At 39.7% G+C, this 20,925-nt stretch overlaps 1 long non-coding RNA gene across 1 annotated transcript in view; it reads left to right on the forward strand.

Annotated features, from left to right (window-relative positions):
• LOC135310503 (uncharacterized) overlaps positions 1-20,071 on the forward strand; it is a 71,480-nt gene extending 51,409 nt beyond the window's left edge. Inside the window, exons 3-5 of the long non-coding RNA XR_010370580.1 lie at positions 18,318-18,389; positions 18,870-18,968; positions 19,486-20,071. This is a non-coding gene — a long non-coding RNA (uncharacterized LOC135310503). The remainder of the gene's footprint in view (positions 1-18,317; positions 18,390-18,869; positions 18,969-19,485) is intronic.
• The last annotated feature ends 854 nt before the right edge of the window (positions 20,072-20,925 follow it).

A 20,925-nucleotide genomic window follows, 5' to 3' on the forward strand; every position in this document is an offset into this window, starting at 1 on the left:
GTCTGAGCTGTGCTCACATCTCTTTCATATTGACCTGCAAGGACTGTCAGGACCCCTTGACCATATTGCAGAAGTCTTCACTGAAGCAGTAGGAAGTCATACCCTTCAAGTCCCGTGGGACCAAAGTCTAACCCATGGCTGGCTGTAAGGAGCCCCTGCTGGGACTGATGTTGCCAAGAATCCCCCTCCCCTGGAGGTTCCAGATGGCCGAGGCAATGGGAGACAGTGCACCCTCAGGATGTTTGGAGTTGACACCTAGATGGGGAGGGCTGTGGGACACTGGAAAGCAGGGCTCTGCAGGGACGTCTATACAGAAAAAGGAAGGGGGGCAGCATTGTATTTATTGTATTTATTAAATAAAATAAATACAGCCTCTACATTTTAAATTGTTTTGCTTACTCCTCTGACTGGAAAATGAAACCCAAAAAGGTGATTTAAGACACCAGTCACCATGTAGCAACAGTATACGATTCCTGAGTTCCAGTTACTTCTTGAAAGCTGATGTAATACAGTTAAAAATTTAGACTTGTTTTTGAATAACAATGAGGAAAGTATGTCCTCTTGAAAGATATTTAGGGAGAGAGAAATCATTCATTGTTAATTACTTGTTTGTTTCTATTTAATATTTTATAACCATTTGAAATTTGCGATCACGGGGATCATGGAAACTAATAGTTTAATCCAAGACCAGTTTCTGTTACTGACAAAGCCTGTATGACTGAAAGAAACTCAGCATGAGGAAGGCGCTTGGAAAAAAACTGTTGATAGCAGAGTGATGAAGTCTGTCTTGTCTACCCTCGTAGCACTATGCAATCCCATTAATTCCAGTGACATAGCATGAAGAAAACATCCAGTACTGGATTACTTTGGCTTGCATAAGAACCATACCATGGACTAGGGAATGAAAAGGTCAAGAAAAGGAATATTCCACTCCCCAAACTCCATTCTTTACTGCATAATTGGCTATAGACTCACAGAATCACAGGTTGGAAGGGACCTTATAGGTGTAATAGGGAATTATTTCTTACCTTCCTTAGTCCGTTTTAATGAAACACTTTCATTATATTGATATAACTATGTGCTTGTGTACTCTTTTTTTATTATAAAAGCAGATTTATGTGAATTTCAGTAATGTTGGGTCTTTTTTTTATCAATAATTAAATCAGCATTAACCTTTTCTGTTCTAAAATTATAATACTAGCTCAGAGTGAATATTTAGTGAACTAAAAAATGTTTTGATCTTCAGTTTGAAGGTGTGTCAAATCAGACAGGGGGTAGAACATGCTGTGGTCCTAGTGGTAAATGGCACATTCTTCTGTGCATCCCCAGAGGTGTTAGGTTGGTCTGATCCTGGTTGAGGAGTTCTCTAGACCTACAAGATGCTCTGAACCCCACTCCTTTTTGTCCGGTCTGAATTTTTGTCTATGTTGGTATGAAGCATGTTATGCTAATTGAATTATCTTCAGCAACAGGTTATTTCCCAGGGCAATGTGTATGACTGATAGTTGTAAATCAGAGTGTAATTGTTACTTATTAATCAGCAAGTTTTGGTAAATAACCTGAATTGCAAAAAAAAAAAAAAATCAAGTTCAGAGCCAAGCATGATTTAGGATTTGCTTTCTTTCCTCCTGATGGCCCCAGATTGGCCTGTTCAGCATGCTTCAATTCGGGGCTGGCTCTCTGTGTTGTTGTGATGTCTACCCAGACCTGCAGATAAGACATCCACTTGCAGATGCTGCCAGAGCACTCCCAAATGGGACTGTACTTTTAGCCACAGTCTGGTGCTGAGTTTGTCTAAACTGGTTATGCTTTTGTTTGTATGTTGCTTCTAAGCAATTTAGCCATTAAGAAAATTACTAGTAAGATAATGATAATTTTTACAGTTGCATAATATTTCTCATGTGCATAATGTAATTCACTGATTTTGTTATAATTTTACCTTTTCCCACTAGGGAAATTATTTTATATCCACAGAGATAAGCAACATAGAGCCACTGATCACAAGTTACTGCATTTTGAACAAGCCCAGAAATTCTTGACTTTGTTTTGAAGAAATATTTCTTTCAGCATTTCTTGCCAAAAGTAGGATGACAATGGGTGTTCCTTCTTCCCAACTGCACCTCAGCTCTGACGCCCAAAAAAGCTTCACCCTGTCCAGGAAGAGGGTTCTTCAACAGTTCTTTTTGATTTGTGGAGCAAATTGTTTAGCAAAAAGTCCTGTCTGTCCTCATTCTCTGGGTGAGGGGGAAGTGTTGGGGTTTTGTGGGTTTGGTCTTTGTTGGGTTTTTTTTTCTTTTTTTTTTCTTCTGTTAGATCTTATCTCGAGGATCAGAGATGAACTTGTGTTTCTGCTGATTTTCCACTAGAGACCTCCAGCAGCCCAAATAACTTGTTGTTTGGTAGTTATGATTACTGGGCGTTACTCCAACAGCTGTAGAGGATACAGCCTTGCAAGTTGGCCTCAGGGAAAAGGCGGAGTCCCAGGTCAAAGGAAAATGTTTCTGTGAACATTTTTTTTTCTCAGAGAAGTTGAGGTTTATCCAAGCAGGTGTGTTGTGAGAACCTGAAGAGGAAGGAATTTTTATGCCTTGAAGCAATGGCACAGAGATGGCAAGAATGATATAATCTAAAGCTTGTCTACCATTTCCATAATGCATCCATGGAGAACTTGAAAGGCTTTCTCCTGGAAAGACAAGCCTGTGTACATCCAGTGGTCTTGCACTGATGAGCATAAGTGCAAACATGTTCAATTACTGTAAACTGAAGAATCTGGAAGTAAGATTCCCGGTTTACAAGAATAATAGCAACAACAGGGGAAGGGTGGCCTTCAGCAGCCAAGGTCAGAGCTGGAGAAGCCTGGACTTCTTGGATTGTTTCGCTGTGTTTCTTATTTAACTTGAGGGCCAAAGCTGTGCTTCCTCTGATGAAAAAAAAACCCAGCTAAACCTGCAAGAGCTGCCAGACTGAGTAAGAGTTCTGTTTTTGGTTTTTGCAAGTGATTTATCCCAAGTTTAAAGTCTTGGTTTCTTGGGTACACACTCTGAACAGTTAGAACAGATTTGTGCCTTTGTTTTGGCATGAATCTCATCCGCTATATTATCAACACCAACACTTCCTGTGATTGAAATTATGTTTGCGACATTCCCAACAACACTAGCATTACCTTTAAAACACATTCTGCAGTGTGATAATGAAACAAAACAGCAGTTATCTTTTACAATCCTTAATTCTCTTGAGTGAAAGTAGCTAGGAAGCTGAAAGTACCCAAAATACACTAAAAAGCCACTCCAAATTTGTTAATACATCATTGCTATAATAGTTTGAGTCTTCTCTTCTATTCTTGCAACTGTGGTTGCTCCTTGTTTGAAACCATTATTTATCTATTCTCCTAGGAGGCTAAAATATAGTTAAAATAGGAAACAATAGCTAAACCAATTGATTTTTCCAATATATTTCTGGAAATCATACACTCCACTTGCTGCAGGTAGACCTTATTGCAAAATTAATATCTGTGCTATTTTACTTGGATTTCAGTTTCGTACAGGCCTGATAATATGCATCACTTTTCTGGAAAAAATAAAAGGCTGTAATTACTTTTTTTTTTTAAACTGTTGTCGTACAGTGTTAACTATATGCTTTATGCTGAGGTGGTGTAAGGATAAAGGTGGTCTGTGTATGTACATTCATGCATGGCTGTTGTTCAACTGTGCTTTATGGAACTGATTCCATGCTTACACTGAAATATATGTTTCACTGCAGAAAAGACATGCTACAGTGGGAACTTGGGACAAGGATCTTTAGCCTCATAAGCTCATATTTTCTGCTATTTTAGGGGATAGCTCTTTGAAGAAACTTTAAACATCTGGGTGATGATGATGTACTTTAGACAGATATGCTAGGCTTGTATATAAACAAAAATGCAACAGGTAAATAAACCTCTCAAAATATGTTTGTTGTTTCAAGGAATACTGAAGTACTATATGACTTATTCTCAGAAGCGTTAATGATCTGAGAATGTGAATGATCAGCGAATGTGAGAAACAAGGTTGTTTTAGCTGAAATTTAAGTTTTTCACTCTATTTTTCTTAAAAGGGAGGGTGGGCTTTTAACCTCTACAATGTCTTTACTGAGACAACAGTTATAAGTGTTTCAATATAATTTGTTAACTTTGGTCTGGCTCAAAAGATATTTCAAAAGCAATTTTGCTTAAAAGATGTGGTTGCCTGAGGACCAGGAAATAATTTGGTGGGCTTGTTGTCAAGGGTTTTTTTGACTGTTCTTGGCAGTAATTAAAACTTTTCCTAAGGCTATTTTAAACAAGGAGTTTAAACACAAGGAATTAAAGGCTGTGTACGTTTCAGGTAATAAGCAGGTACTTGCGATGGTGAGGATGAGGACACATGGTCAAGCAATGCCCAGCTATCATTTATCAAGTCATTGAGTGCTACATTTCCTAACTCTCTGAGGCTCCTGATGTTCAGGTGTCTTCCAGGGGTGTCTGCAAGGGCCAGAACATACATCATTGTTCCTTACACTGATTTCTGTGGGAGCTGGAGGTAATCAGTGTGTGGCAGGGAGAGCTTTATCACCTCTGTGGGGCTGTTGATTACACACAGTGCAACATTCCTCTCTCTTGGGAACCATTGCTGACTTTGGGAGAGACTGAGACATCAGCAGAACAACAACAAAGGCAAGCAGTGTAAGCTTTAAATTGCAAATGAAATTAATCTGGCAGTCTATATCTAGTCCTTAGAAGAGACGATTATTAAAACCCATGAATCATGGCAGAAGTTCCTTTTGTACTAAAAGAAAGTTCTACTAACAATGAAACAGGAGTGATACCAAGAACACGGCTGACAAAGGCCCTCAAAGGTATCAGCTCTTCCTAAAATGCTAACATTCTGGGGACCTACCAAAATAAATATGCATGAGTATGATATGATTAGACCTGGCTGAGGTATATCTCTTATGAAATAAACACCACCAGGAAGTAGACAAAGGAGACTCTCTCACACCTGAAGTTCTTTCTTCCCCTTATTTTTATGCTATTTGGTGTGGGAATCTCAGAAATTTCATAACAACAAGGCATATTGCATAAGGCAGGTGCCGATAGCATGGTCATGTTTGGTTTGGTCAGTTAAGATGCACATTTAATATTGCTTGCAATTTTGCTCTCACACCACTCATAGCAATGACAGAAAGAATTTACTTCAAGTTACTTTGAAATCAGCTGCTGGATTGCACTCAGTGATACAGCCCATGAAAATAATAGGAAAATGGATGTCTGCTGTAGACTATCAGCCCCCTTCATCTTGGCCCAAAAGTTGCACAGTGTGCCAGCGCTGCCACCAGTTCACACAGCAGGGCAGGAAGTCCTGCCTGCTTGGGCAGGTGGGCAGACAGCCAGTGAAGTGGCCTTTGTCTTGGTGAGAGAGGTTGAGCTGGAAAAATTGCTTAAGCAAGCTGCACGTAAAATAGACTGTGTTTTTCTTAGAACTGGTGAATGCACTAAAGTAACCAAGTAATTTCAAAAGCATATGTAAAGCTCCATGAAGCAGTGGAAGTGCCAGCAGAGGGTGTATTTTATGGGCTTTAATCCTGCAAAATGTGGCCAGATTTTCTGGCAGACCTGCTTTTTGGTGGACAATGCAAGTAAAACATTGGGCAGTGCTATGGTTTTTGTTGTACCCATGATTTCTGGCACAGCAGCACTGCCATTTTAACATCTGAGATGTCAGTGGGCATCTGTGCTTTATCAGCCACTGAAAGCATTTTTCAAACTTTTACCTTGGGACTGTTGTTTACACAATCTTATGCTAACACTGCTGGGGCTCCCAGCTGCTTTTGGAGCTCCTGACAGAGTGGACATATCCGTAAATGATGAGTTTTGAGGGTGACTCTAGGTACTACACCATCTCTAGCATGCTGCCTGGTCTGCACCAAGTATGAGTACAGTGTTTGGGCTAAGGGCTGAAATAATTTGTTAAAGAGCTGGAGACTGCAAAACATTACTGAACACCTTCCTTTCTCCTGGCTGCCAATGTAAGCTGAGTGTTAAGGTCCTCAGATGAGTTACATAGTCCCTCACCAATCTCTAACTTGTCCAAACCTTTTATATAAAATGCCCTAGGGGTGTGGAAAATTGTGGTGGCCCTGACCCTATTTCCACTTACATTTTGTTTAGGAAAGTACAGCAAGTCTTTCCAATATGACACTGTGCTGCTTTTGCCTAGGATAGAGTTAATTTTCTTTGTAGTAGTTAGTATGGTCCTATGCTTTGGATCTGTGCTGGAAACAGTGTTGATAACACAGGGATGTTTTTCTTACTGCTGAGCAGGGCTTACACAGAGTCAAGGCCTTTTCTGTTTCTCACCCCACCCCACCAGCGAGTGGGCTGGGGGTGCACAAGAAGTTGGGAGGGGACACAGCTGGGACAGCTGAACCCAACTGACCAAAGGGGTATTCTATACCATATGACATCATGCTCAGTATATAAATCTGGAGAAAAAGAAGGAAGGGGGGGATGTTTGGAGTGATGGCATTTGTCCTCCCAAGTAACCATTACACGTGATGGAGCCCTGCTTTCCTGGAGACGGCTGAACACCTGCCTGCCCATAGCAAGTAGTGAAGGAATTCCTTGTTTTGCTTTGCTTGTGTGTGCAGCTTTTGCTTTACCTGTTAAACTGTCTTTATCTCAGCCCATGAGTTTTCTCACTTTTAGTCTTCTGATTCTCTCCCCATCCCACTGGGGGTTAGTGAGTGGGCATCTGGGTGGTGTTTAGCTGCTGGCTGTGGTTAAACCATGACCGATGTGTAACAAAGGTCATTCTTTTTTGGTTTAAATTATTTGCAGAATTTTTTATTTTAATAGAAAAAGTATCAAATTGTTGAGGCTACACAATACAAAGGGAATAGGAGAGGGAAACAGGCACAAATTAAACCAGCTTGAAGGGTCTTCTAGGGACCAAGCCTTGGATGTGTGGGGCATAGCCCTCTCCAGTCAGGCTGCTGGGTGCTGGGTGGGCTCAGAAGTCCTGACATTTACATACAACATCACTGCATGCCAAATGCAGCATCAGTACCCCTTGGCAGATCCCCGGAGCAGGCAGGGCAAGCTGCCTCCCCCGCTTCTCTTCCTTCAGCTCTGCTGGGTTTTTGCAGAAAGGTCACCTCTTACCAGGTCTAACCATGATCACCTGGTGGGCGAATGACTACCTGCGAACTCTGTTTCCTCTTCTGCTCATGCAGCTTGTGCATGTGCTGGGTGCTGGCACCCTGGCAATGTGAGCGTGCTGGTCACTGCAGTGCCCAAACAGATCTTCATTTAACAGTTTCATCTTCTGGAATTTGAAAGGTGCTTCAAATAGTGAAAACCTCCTCAGTTAGTAATTATGCAATATTTCTTGTTTGTACTTTTGAAGCCTCCAGTAAAGCATGATTAAGCAGGGTGAGGAGAGCAGTCCCACCATGTACTCTTTGGGTGATCTGTGGGGGTGCTGGTGCCTAAGGGCTGCAGGTGGTGAGCACTGAAAGCAAGCCTCTGCCAGAGGGGCAGCTTGGGGAAAATGAATTAACTACCTCGCCTGAAGGAGATGATTTCTGGGGACTGATTAATTGGACTTCTCAGGAAATTACTCTTTTAACCTATGCTATTACGAGATAGTGTGTCTACCTCCTGTTTCCCTCTCTTTCTGAATAAATCAAGGAAACAGAAAAATTATTGATTTAACTGGTCGAAAGTTCTCATGAACAATGTGGGGTGGATTCTGTTCATTGTCCTGCAGTACTACATTCCTGCGTCTCTTCTGCTCAGTGACACTAAGACTCAAAAAAGACTCAGAAGTCCCACCCATTTTTTTTAGTTTCCTTTCTACCTTCCTTCTGGTGTTCTGCTCAGTGAAAACAAATTTTAAAGACCTTAAATTTTAAAAATGAGGTCTCTCTAGCCCTCCTTCTGGAAAGTTCTTAGGCTTTTCTCTTTCCATATATGTATTTTTTCAGTTTCACTTAAACATAACTTTTGTATTTCAATCTTTGCATATTTATTATAGTTTGTTATAGTTATATTATAGTTTGTTTGCATATATATTATAGAACTTAATGGCACATAAAAGCATGTAGCATACTATTCTGTGTAACTACAGAAATGTTTTCTGAAAATGACCTTCCTAGGTTACTCCAAACTATCACAATATTCTAATAGATCTTATATTTATTCCAAGCCAGGGATCAAAATTTCACTGCAATACAAACGTTTCCACACTGATCCATGAATCCTATTTAGTAATAAATGCTTTCCAACATTAAAATTAGCTGACCTTTTTGCACAAGTCTTAATGGAAGGCAATACAACATTTTAAATGAAAATGTAAATGATCAGAAGGAGAAAGATGATTATTTTTTTCACAGGTTAAGGGTATATTATAAAAACATCAAATGAAATTAATCTTTCTATGTTATTTCAATATGCTATTAAAGGATAAATTTTAGTAATATGGAATTTTTATTTTGGCACTGGAGAAAGAAAGTTTATATAATAGATGGTTCTGGACATGTATTAATTTCAGAAAGAGAGGTTACTGCTGATTGAACCTGTCAAATGTATTCTTGCTCATGTGTTTGACTTTAGATTTTGAGTCACTTTTAAAAATGTGAATCCAAAGAGGTATGTTTTTAAACAGAAGTAATTGCATAGTCCTTCACTTTCACTTAAGTCCGCCAAGTGTTTCAGCAGCTCAAGGAAGAAAAAGTTTAAATGATGGAGCAGTCAAGTCTAAGAAGTTTTTTCTTCCAGAAACAGAGGCCATCTCTATTTTCAACAGATCGATCGCTGAAGTGTTGTGAAATGAAAGGTTTCAAGCATTTTTCAAAACCTTGTCATTGTGACCAGATTTGGTATCTGATACTACCTTTTTACTGTACTATGGTGTTTTCCCTCCCATGTTAAAGCTTTGAGAAATAACTTTGTAGAACTTTTATTACCAAAAAAATGCCACTTTTATTTGCAGGAATTTCTGAAAGAAACACACTGCCTGTTTATTCAGTGTTCAGCAGGTCCTCTCTTGCTGCTGCAAAGTATTCCATAACTGGTGCTCTCCTTTGGAGAAGTGGGAAATCAGAAAGGCCTATAAAACAGTTTTGCTTAAATGTCATCCATTTGAATGCTTATTTTCACCAGAATAAATGAATAGGCAGAACAAAATGAGGAATGTTACCTTCTGACTAATTTATTTAGTATTTAAAGTGTACAAGTTAAAAGAATCACTTTAGGTGTACCCAGAAACATTTTTTCCCATTCTCCTGATAAATCAAATACTGAAAAAACATTGTGAATTAAGTATTTAATTAATATTTTTTTTTCTCCGCTAGGTTTGAACTTTGTATTTTGGGAATTTTTTATACATTTTTTTCCCCCATATCAATGACTGAAGGGTTTCTGACAACCTAAATACACAATCTCGATTAATTAAAAAGAATTGTCCAGTCTCATGAGGAGATTTGCTGACGTAGTACTAACAGATTCTCCCAAAAGCATCGATTTTGGGCACAATGGCGCATTTAGGGTTAGTGATATCATTACCTGGGTAAATAGATTGATACAGGATTAACAGCTCCAATCAATGTTGCACCTTAATTGAGGCTTGTATCTGAGTGGAAGCTACTACCAATCTACCTCAGGGTAACCTGGTATGACTTCTGTGCATTTGCCTTGCTCCAGTGCTGCCTCTGTGTGTCAGGAGTCTTTCAGAGCAATACACAGGTTTACTTCCCTTGGAAAACCTTCTTGCGTTACCTAAAGTGAAGAGCATCTTGCCTTGTTTCATGGTTAACTACCTGCAGGAGCTGAGTGTGGGAAGGATTTTGAAAAACCAAGTACATTATAAAATCAATGATTTTTGTGTTTCATCCTTTCTTTCATAAAAACTACCATGGAGCACAAAATAGTTCTTTTTAGAAGCCTTGAAGCAACCGTAAGAGTTATTGATCAGTCTCTTTCTTTCTGTCATCCCAGCTAACGCTGGATATATCTCTGGCTCAAGAGCTTTCTTGATATTGTTTCTGATTAAATATTTAAGGATAAAAATCCAAGACTCACTGAATTGAATGGGAGTTTGCTCTATAGTTTGTTCTATTAGGTACTTCCAGTGATTTATAAGTGTCCAGAGAAGAGTTCAGACAGAAGCACCTGTCAGTGCAAGAGCATCACGAGAGTTCAGCCACGAAAGTGTCTCTTGTCCAACTCCCGTGCCTTCATGAAATGGGTCTGTACCTTGCAGTCTACATCCATGCTGGCTTTGGGACAGGAAACTCCTCCTGCCCTTCCTACCACTGTTCAAAAGGGAACTTTCTTCCCTAGGAGCAGACCTAACGACAGCCATGTGGCTCAGGCTGCCAGTATGTCTCGGCATACTAACCTCTGTGAGCTTGTCACAGCATGAAAATAATGGTTGTTCATGACTGTGTGATCCAAGTGACTGTATCCACAGAGGCTGTGGAATGTCTTCTTGCTTGTACAATATGTGCAAAAGATGAAACGGAAGGAATTTTGGTATATCGGGATGGTGTAATATATGTCTCTATAGGCATGTGCACAGCAAAATAGCTAGTGCATGAGAAACAGCACAGTCTACAGATTGCATTATTTTGTAGGTGTGGGGCAACCAATAATTATTCTATAGCATTCACACAAGCAACCAGCCCATCCTTGGCCAGGTGAGATGCCTGACTGGTGTCTGAGGGCCCCAGAGTACAAATAAGGGAACTTACAGGACAACAGAAATTAGTTGGTAGTTTTGTCACCAAATTGCTCAACATTGGTCTATAACATGTTTGAACCTGGAAGATCAGCTTTCAGTGTAGTGACAGAGGAGGCATGTAATAAAAACTGCCATAGTTAGTAACCTGAGTGCTGAAAATAAGAGCTGGTTTTCAGATTTGCGGTTCTCAAAGCATCTAGAATGTCAAAGATACTGATGGCGCACAGATGCTTGCAGTCCTCTTGAAATAGCCTGCCAAAAAGTTTTCATGCAGGAGGTCGTCTGTCCCAAAGGCAGACTGATTGATGTGGGGCAGGACCCACATCACGACCTTGAGTGAACGAGGTACTGATCTGCCATGACGAGACAGAAATTTATTCTCACCTGATAATTTGGTTGCTGAAGGATAAACATGCCTTTTGCCATCTGGGGACTCTGTCCCCTCTTTTTGCTACCTCTGAAGCCAAAGCCAGGCAGCCAGCTTCACTCACAGCAACTGCAGCATGGCTGCTGTTAGGGTGCGTCCTGCAGATCAAAGGCTGGGGAGATGCAGATGTGGGCCTGTGCACTGGGTCCTGGGCATGGAAGACCTTACCTGATGCTCAGAAATGGAGATCATCCCCAAAGCAATCTTGCTGATGTTGAAGGTGGGGCAGGGAAATTACTGATCTGTATATGTTCCCATTTATTCCACCTGTGGCAATTCCCATGATGTTTACCTGCCAGTTCTCGCAGTCAGCTGTGGATTGGGAGAAAACTTATAATATGTTGCCTCAACTTGTTACAGGTCTTGGAATTGCCTATTGCTAATGCTGTCTGATGTATTTTGCTCCTGATGAGTTTTTAGGTTGTGCTGCTTGAAGTTTTGATGTTTCTTCTGAATTAAGTATTGATTTGTAAATAGCTTTCTCTACTTCCTAGCTTGAATTGGTAGGTGGCCTTGATGATTTCTTTTATAAATATATCAGTAAAATCTTTCTACATGGTGGCATTTCCACTTACTTCCAGCTGGGCTGACAATCATTAGGTTTTTGTCCAGCATAGAACATTATAAAATTGCTGGTCTCTACAATCTAAAACTTAACAAGCTCACGGTCAGAGCTGCCAAGTGCTAAAAATAAGTGGGGGTTTTGGTCTTTTTTAAAATGCATAACAGCATGGGTACAAATATCAGTGTGCACATGAAAACTAGCTTTATTTCTAAAGAGATCTTTGGGTTTTAGTTGCAATTTGAAAGACAGAAGAAAGTATCAGGCAGTACTGGTGACAGAGATGTGCAGCTTGTTCCTCCTTCTGATCTCCTTTTTCCTGCCTGTGTCTGGGCAGGCAGCAGGGTGTGGGAGGAGAAGAATTTGCCTGGACCCTTCCAGCTCTTGAGCTGTTCACAGCCCACCACTTCCATGTCTTGCTCTGTCTGCAGGTTGCGGTCACTGCTGGGGCAAATGGAAAAGGAAGGAAATGGAGGTCCGGGACCTTCAACTAAATAGTTGCAGAGACAATTGTGAGAGAAGAGCACATACAATTTTACACTGAACACTGTGCAGTGGTATGAATGTGTTGGACGTCTGGAGGTCACCATGAAGAAAACACAGAATAAATATAGAACAGCTGCAAAGAAAGAAAGTGTACTGCCTTGGCGGGAGATACAGAACCAAAAAATTTGCATCTTTGATCCAAGTGGGAGTTATGGATGAGATCAAGTGAACTTTGCATGCTCTTGATTCTCATAAGGCTGTCCTTTGGCTAATTTATAAATAGATTTGAAATAGACTAATTAGAAACTGAAATGAGATATTTTAGCAGTTGAAATTTTCCAATATTTTTTCTTTGCTTTTTATTCTAATGAAAAATTTTGACAGTTTCCCTCTACCTGCAGCATATACTTTCCATAATATCACATCCTTTACAGTAAAAATTAGATTCTGGTTTTTTTTTTCCTGTTTTTTTTTTTTTTTTCACACACACAAAAAAATAACTTGGTTTTGCTAGTGATATATTTGGAGTAAGAGGCAAGTTTTCCTCTCTCAAAGGGAAATTTGAATCCTGGAAGAGAACATACATGAAAGTTTTATATTGTTCCAAATAATTTTTTTTTCTCCCATCAGATTAATTATTTGTACAAAAAAAGTTTTATAGACTACATCACATCTCTCCAGCTTATTTCAGCATGTTTTTTGCTCCGGTGCCTGAACAGGCATATCCTATTCTTTTCTTATGCTTTATTTTGTTAAAGAGTGTTTAAAGCCACACAGCCTCCTCCCTTTATGTTTCTTATAAAATGTGGAAAGCACTGCTCTACAAGACAGCCACAGCCATATATTTTGGCATCTGGAGCAGAATGTGGAGATGAACCATCCTCCTCAACCCCCTCCACCCCGGCAACCCTGAAATGTATCCATCTTCAGAAGGACTTTGTTGAATACAAATCCACATGGGGAATCATACATGCCTGGCCTTCTAATGGAAGTGCTTATGAAAAATGAAACTGCTGATTACACCAAACCATAAGTCACCTTTTGATGATGCCCAAAAACATTCTTTGCTACCCCTGCGCAGCCTGCAGCCCCCAAACTTCTGGTGCAATGCTGAAAATCTGACATATGTCACTGATTCCAGTAAGTGTGGATGGGTGCTTTAATATAAAAATCCTTGGGTCGATATTTAATCAACAGGAGCTTTGAGAATCCCATTTCAGTTAGACTAAGATTAGATGTCTCTTTACAGTCACAAAGAAGATTAGAAATGCCTATTCATATGTTGATGTGGGAAAGTATAAGCAGTATAATGTGGGTTTAAGCTGGCAAGAAGACAGAAAATAGAACAAGAACAAAAGGTTTATCACAGTCAGCGGAAGGAAGAGGCCTTAAGGAAAATCCAAGAGGATGTCATAAACTTCTTTAAAGAACACCTGAAAAACAGGCTATTAGGAGAAATGGTACACAAAATGCCTGGCAATGCTGCAGTGAAGTGCATGTCTACTTGTTCCTTGGTTTAACAGTAATAGAGCAGGAGAGGAAACAAAGCTTGACCACTGGTCTTATGGAGGCTTGCCTCACCTCTGGTCTTACAAGGCAGTGATGGTGGATAGTGCCAACAGATGGGTCGGTGGGACGCCCTGCCCACACCAGCAGTGCCCAGCACCCTCAATCCATTATGGTGCTTCTGAGTGATACCTGGCTTATGCAGATGTGTGCAGGTGCTGGGCAGCCTTGTACCCAAAGAAGGGACCTGAGAGTGGGCTGCTGCCTGAGCAATTGCTGAAGACCTCTCACAGCTTCTCCTCCAGCTCTTGGCCCATCAGATGATTAGATGTGATTTGGTGGCAGAAGAGTCTGTAGGAACTTTTAGGAAGAAAAGGTGCTTTCAGATTCAGATAAATTCATCTGTCTCACAGGTTACCCACAACAGGTCTTACAGCAAGGAGACTGCACAGGTGATGTGGCCCATAAGTTGTGTTTCTTGTGCTAAAGCTTGTAATATAGGGTTATAAAATTAAAATTAAAACCAGTCTATATCTTTACTTTTTATAATCTGGAAAAGGTCCTCAAAATAGTGTAATTTTTAACAGTTTTCTATTGCTTCACAGTACAATTTCCTAGTGTTGTGCTCTTGCCATACATACTCAGTGTGATTTATTATTATGCACTAACAGTCCAGCACTTTTAAAAAAGCCATCTAGGAAAGTCTGAAATTCTAAAAAACTCTAACTTTCAAATTGCTAAGCGCAATTACATGTGTGTGGGAGAAACTGGCTGAGATGTTGTTACCTGAATATGCTCTATTCATGTGGCTCTGCACGATGGGTCTTTGCTGGTGGCGTAGGATTTATTATTTAAAAGGAACCCAGGTGTGCATTTCTCCCTTCAGCACTTTGTGTACAGAAAGAGCTTGCTGTCCTATTCACACAGACCGTTCATTGTGGAGCCCCTTGATGAACCCAGCAAACTCTATTAAGGGCATGTTTGGAGGAAAAAACATTCATAACCACATTCAGCCTTTATTTTTACTTTCTACAAGTCCTCTGAGGTATTCACATAATATATGAGTATGAGACATAAATTAGACTTCAGTTTGATAAAGTAATGAGCAAACTTCAAAGTTTGAAAAGTTCACTTCAGTTCAGGCAAGTGCTGGAAAAAACCAAATGTTTGCGTAAATCTTCTCTGAGCAGGCCTGGGGTTGAATGGGAAATGTAAAAGAGCCTACTTGCTTTTCCTCCTGAGGTTTTATACATGGTCTCTTCTCAGCTGCTCTGGGAACGGGATGTACTGAAGCGCTCAAAGAAGAAAATCAACTCTAAAAAATTGAATCTGACTTTTTCAAACCTCAGGAAAGGTTATTGGTTTTCAAGCGGTCATTTGAATCTATTTATCTGACCCTAATACATATGCTGCACCACTGTCTTTGCGGGATTTCTGGAAGACCTTCTTTTTTCAAGAAGACATCAAGGTGGAGAAATGATAGCTTTTATGGATGCTAAGGAAGGTTTCCTTTACTTGTATTTTTTATTATTCTTTGCCTTTTGGTAGTATCACTGTAGCAGAGTCAGGGCTCTGGCCAGGCAACTCAAAGCCCTGCTGAGGGCACCCACAGCCTATAGGATCCCCAGCCCCAGCCTGAGCTATGCTGTAGTGTGCCTACTCCTAGCCTAGGTGCCTGCTGCTCCCAAGCTGCTGTTGAGATCTCCTTGACAAGTAACAGACCTGCCTTATTGCCTTGCCCTTGCCTTCAGCTCCTGGCCAGGGAAGTTTGTGGACCTTTCATTGAGCTCTGCTGTTAACCTTGCCATTGTACGTTTTCTCAGTAAGGGTGAACTTTAAGAACCAGCAAAGTCACCAAGTATCACCAAGCTCTTTCAGCTTTCCAAACGAAATATCTTGCATTATCTTTTAGAAAATCAGTCTCAGTGGAGTCCTTGGTTTTCTAGCCACATGGGTCTTCGTATTTTAAACCTGTAGTGGCTTTTTTGTTGTCTTTTTTTTTTCCCCCACTCTTTTTTTAACAGAAGGTAAAATGGAAAAAGTAAAAGCAATACCTTCTTTGTCTTACAAATGCAAACTTAACTGAGAAACTGATTAGTTTGGTATGAGGTAATTCCCTGAAAAGAGAAGATCATCTGTTCCCTGTATGAAGGTGTAAAATTAACAGTTCTAAACAGTGAAATTATTACCTCTTTGGGAATCATCAGTCATCATAATGTTGTTAGGAAAGCTTTTTCTTGTGTTTGGTCTGTTTTCAGTCTCATAACCTCATCTTCCTGCATAGATTCGTGAAAGCCTTTTGTCAGGGGACTGATTAGTAAGGCCCAGCTCTTCTGTGAATGCCATTTCCTCATACACATTTATGTTTGTTCTTGAGCAATTCAAATATTCATAAACAGTAATATTATAAACATATAATACATATATATGTCATTACACAACATTACAATTTATTTCTGCCTTACTTTCTAGTGAGTTAGTCAGTGTTAGGTGATGAAGTCAAGCCATGAGGAAGACCCTAGTTTTGTAAAACCCCTTTTCCCGTTTTAATGATGGTAAGAACTTGATAAAATATTGCAGATTCAAACCCAACAAACTAATATGGAGAACCATAGGCTATGAAGCCCTAAGTTGCACTGGCATCTTTTTTCCAAGGCCATATGAAAAAGGCCAATTTAATTAGGTTTCTATCAACATGTTATGGCTTCTTTGTGTGTTGATGTTCTAAGAGTAAACTGGATTTACTTCAGCTGACCTTTGCAGAAATACTCTACTTCTTTTTTATTCAATATTTCCTAGACCATTAGAAAATGAGAGCAGAAAGATCCTGAGAGTCTATCCTCTCTTCTTCACCGGGTCCATTATGTCTCCCTGAGAGGCATCTTTCCAACACAGACTTAAAGATGCTGCTTGATTTCTGCCAGAAACCTTAATCACTGTAGGCCATTTGCATTGCATCTGTGCTCAGGTGTTTGACACTCCTGCTGCTGAGTGTCTCATTTGAAAGTCACTGATAGCTTTAGGCTCAATCCTTTCCATTTAGTAATGAGCAGGTTGTAGTTGGGAATAGAAACAATCCCGGCAGTATTGGACTGATGCAGTAGTAAGATTCAAGAGAAAAAGGCTCCGAAACATTTCTTACAGAATTATTTCGGGATCACAAGGACATCTTTTGTATCTTTTGTATCTTTTCCTTGTTGTTATTGCTTTGAAAGACAGCATAATCAAGTACTGTTTTCCTGGCATATTCAGCAATATTTTACTCACTCTCTTGAATTTTAAGTCTGCAGAAGATATCTGCATGACTTCATTTTTTCCTTATTTTGTTAAATAATCTGTTTTTTCTTCCATACGTTTTGATTACAGATGATGTTTTGTTAGAATTATTTTAAAAGTCTCATCACGAGTGCTAATGATTGATCTTCTCTTCCCTTTTAGTAACGTTGTGTGTGTCTGTAAAACAAGTGTTCCAGTGACGAGTTTTCCTGCTGTCTTCCCATGATGTACAATGGACATAAACACTGTCACCAAGCATTTCTATGAACTTCTGAGGAGGGATAGCACATTCTGTGCCAAATTGTGCTGTCTGAATTCAGGAAAGTTTAAAGCAAATTAATCCAGCCATTTGCAAAAAAAAAAAAAAACCAAAACAAAACAAGCAAATATTTAGACCTACAGCTTTATTAAGGTTGCAACATCTTGTGTTTATAAGGAAGTTCAGGTTATGAATATGCAAAAGTGCAATAAATTAGCTCAGAGTAAAAAATATACTGAATGTTTTAACAGTGGATACATATGCACATTTTCCAGTTTATGCAAACGGTGCAGTGGCTTGTCAGGGAAAGAAAGAAGGGTGGCTGTGATCTTAAAAAGTCAAATCAGACCCAAGTAATTTTAAATTTGACATTTTGAGAGCTGAGACTGCTCTGTAGAATCACTGAACATGACCCAGGAAATTCAAAGATTTTTAGCTGATGGGGAACTTTATAGAAAATTTTGTAACAGACGTTTGTGTATATGCATACACAGGAGGCTTAAAGTAAAAAATGTAATACAAACCAAGGTCTTTATTTATTACAATGACAATTCTTTATTATCCATATCAATTATTCATCACCAAGACAATGTTAACAACATGAGAATACTCAGCTGTGATATTTTGTAAAATGGAAAAAATAAAGTACTCCTTTGTAAGATAACTTCATGTACCCATCTTTGTGAGCTTATAGATAGTCACAGACACCCCTGCTGTGGGCTTCTGCTTGAGCACACAAAGGCATAAATACACACATTTAATAATCAGTTTTAAATAGGTTCTGTGAGAACACGCTTCATTTTGGAGTTTTCATTGATCATCCACAAGCTTGCAGTGTGGGCGTGCAGCAACACAGCTGAGTGCAAGAAGGGCAAATACAGGAGAAAGTCCTTTACAAGAGTATGGCTTTTCTTTTCCTCAAGGTGTAAAAAATACATAGTCTTATTGTACTGATATTATTTTGATAATGGATAACCTATACTGTCCTTGCTTTGATATCTTAAGCCTCAGTTGTATTGTGCTGACATTTCATGTCACTGTTAGGACAGAAACACAAAGAAAACTCTTAAAGAAGCTGTAAAGTTCTGGTGGAGGCAGACTCCTGCCATACCTAAGGTAAGAGCCTCTCTCTTTACCTCAAAGTTAAGTCCCAGTTCTGGTCCTGTCTTTTTAAGTACCAATTCCAGTCACATTCCTAAAAGACTGAACTCAGAAGTACTCTGATGAAATCAATAGAAACACTTCAGCTTAAAATTGGCATAAATGCTCATGGTTAAAATTAATATCTGTTATGTTTTATATTCCATTCATTTCACACTTTTTCCTTTGAGTAAAAATGAATCCCCTTCCTTTTCTTCCTGTTAATGAATTTATTTTAAAAATAAGAATAAGAAAGGCAATGAAGCCCTTCTATTTTCTGCAGAATAATTAAAGATTCATTGGGGAAAGGGAAGCATTGTGGAGCCCACTGGCTAGGAGGTTCACAAAGAAAATTAGAAAATGAGTTTGAACCTCTAGTCCAATTAATATTTATATATTTTACAACAAAGGCAACAAGTCCCACTGGAGAAAGCCTTATTTTAGCCTATTCATTAGTTTTACAGAGCTGTTAAGTCCCTGCAGGCATCTGAGCTATTTGGACCTGGAGCCTCTTCCCCTCAGATGAATAAACTCACTTTGGATTAAACAGTTTAGGTAAATGGACTGCAGTAGGTGTGTCCTTTTGAGCTGCTTCACCAGGCCAAGTCAGGTAACATGGTGCCAGCAGAGTCATGTTGGCTGTGCTGGTGCTTTGAGCCCTCTCCTGCAGGGACCCATGTAGGTGCTCCTCTGCCCTGCACTCCCTCTAGTTTTGCTGGATGCTCAGTGATGCTGAGCAGTGCCCTGGGGAAAGATCCTGGACCTCTCCTTGGGGTGCTTTGATGCCAGGATTGACAGTAAAGTTTAGAGCAGCTTTGGTGAACTGGCTCCCAGGCAAAGGGCTCCCCTCAGTTTTAGGACTGGTCTTGCTTCCCATCCTGGTCTCTGCAGATATTCTTCAGCCAAACACCACACACAGCTGGACCGGGAAAGCAGAAATGCCTGTTCTGCTGCCTTCTTCCTCTTCCCTGAGAGACTTACAGAAATATATAGGGAAGCAAAGGGGTGGTTTGAATATCATTTAAATATACCCCTTGATTTTCTGTCCTTGTGCTTGCACTCATTTGTACAGAGTCACAGAAGAGAATCTCTGAAGTGAGTTACAAACACCTCTTCAGTGTCCCTTCATTCATCTGGCTACCAGGATGTCAGCAGCCTCCTCAGAGATGATCTGCAAGCTTTGAAGTCTATAATTACTGTTTTTAAATACAGGTATATAATGTTACAAGAATCTGAAAGGCTGCTTTGCGTGTTACTTTATTAATTTCAGGGTGAATTTGCCTACCTTGTGAGTAGAATACATTTTTTCCCTATCTGCTAGTGATGAAAATCGCAGATCTGAAATGCAAATGGATGTTTTTTCTACCTTAGTAATAAAGGTCACTACTTTGCAGTCAGTACTTGCATAGATAATTAACTCTCCTTGGTGTGACATGATACATGAAACAGAAGATGATAGTCCACACTCTGGCTTTTCTGGAGAAAATGTTTCTTTTATTCATAAGGCCAAGAGATGAAATACGTGTAAGAAATGTGTTGGCAGAACTGCGTGTTGCTATTTTTACATAAACACTTTCAGTGAATCAGGTTTTTAGATTGCAGAGAATTCATGGATGTATGTACAGGTTAGAAAGACAAATAAATACATTTAAAACATGTATTCAAATCTTACAAGTTTTCCTCTGTCTAAGATATTATGGACTTAGGAGATCCAGGAATACAGCTTGAAACACCTTTTCAGCTCATGCTTTCACATCTGTGTAGAACTTTACAGCCCTGAGTCAAATCAGAAGTTCCTATTCTCCACACAGTGAATAGAATTATGTGGGACTAACCTCTGCTACACCATCTGGGATGGTTAAATCTGATGTTGCTACACCAGTTTTTCACCAGATCAAAATCTAGCCCTTGGCATTTTCAGAAAAAAATTTTGCATATTTATACAGGCTTAGCGAAATGACTCTGTAGTATGAGTCACCATCTGCAGCTTGATAATGACAAAATATCACATAATTTAGCCTCTCTGAAGCATTTGCCATCTTTATTGTGTGTTCTGTAATGGTTTAAAGAGCATCTGTTATTAATATCTAAGCCTTGCTCCCTATTATTTGAGAACATAATGAGCAAAATTGCCAAAGTCTACAGTCTAAACTAGTTTATAGATTAGAAGTTACCTTGGATTTTGCACTGCAAAACAACATTTTATTAACAATGTTCATTACCTTTAGACTTCAGGTAGTAATGTAACACCTTCTCATTTTTAAATTTCATGGTCATGGTGTCACTCATGGGGTGCTGGCTGCAGGTCAACACTTGCCGGCTGTTGCCATGTGGCAGGATCTTAGATAATGCAGATATTTCCTGTTTGGTCAGGGATGCCATTGTGTGGGAACTGCCCATGGGCACAGGCTTGCAATGCCAATCATTCCGACAGCTTCTCAGTCTGGTATTTGAGATGCCACTCGTAGGCTGGGTTCTGCTGAAGGTTCACTCATTCAATTTCTATCTTTTC

This window comes from Phalacrocorax carbo, chromosome Z (genome assembly GCF_963921805.1).
Source record: "Phalacrocorax carbo chromosome Z, bPhaCar2.1, whole genome shotgun sequence".
NCBI lineage: Eukaryota > Metazoa > Chordata > Aves > Suliformes > Phalacrocoracidae > Phalacrocorax > Phalacrocorax carbo.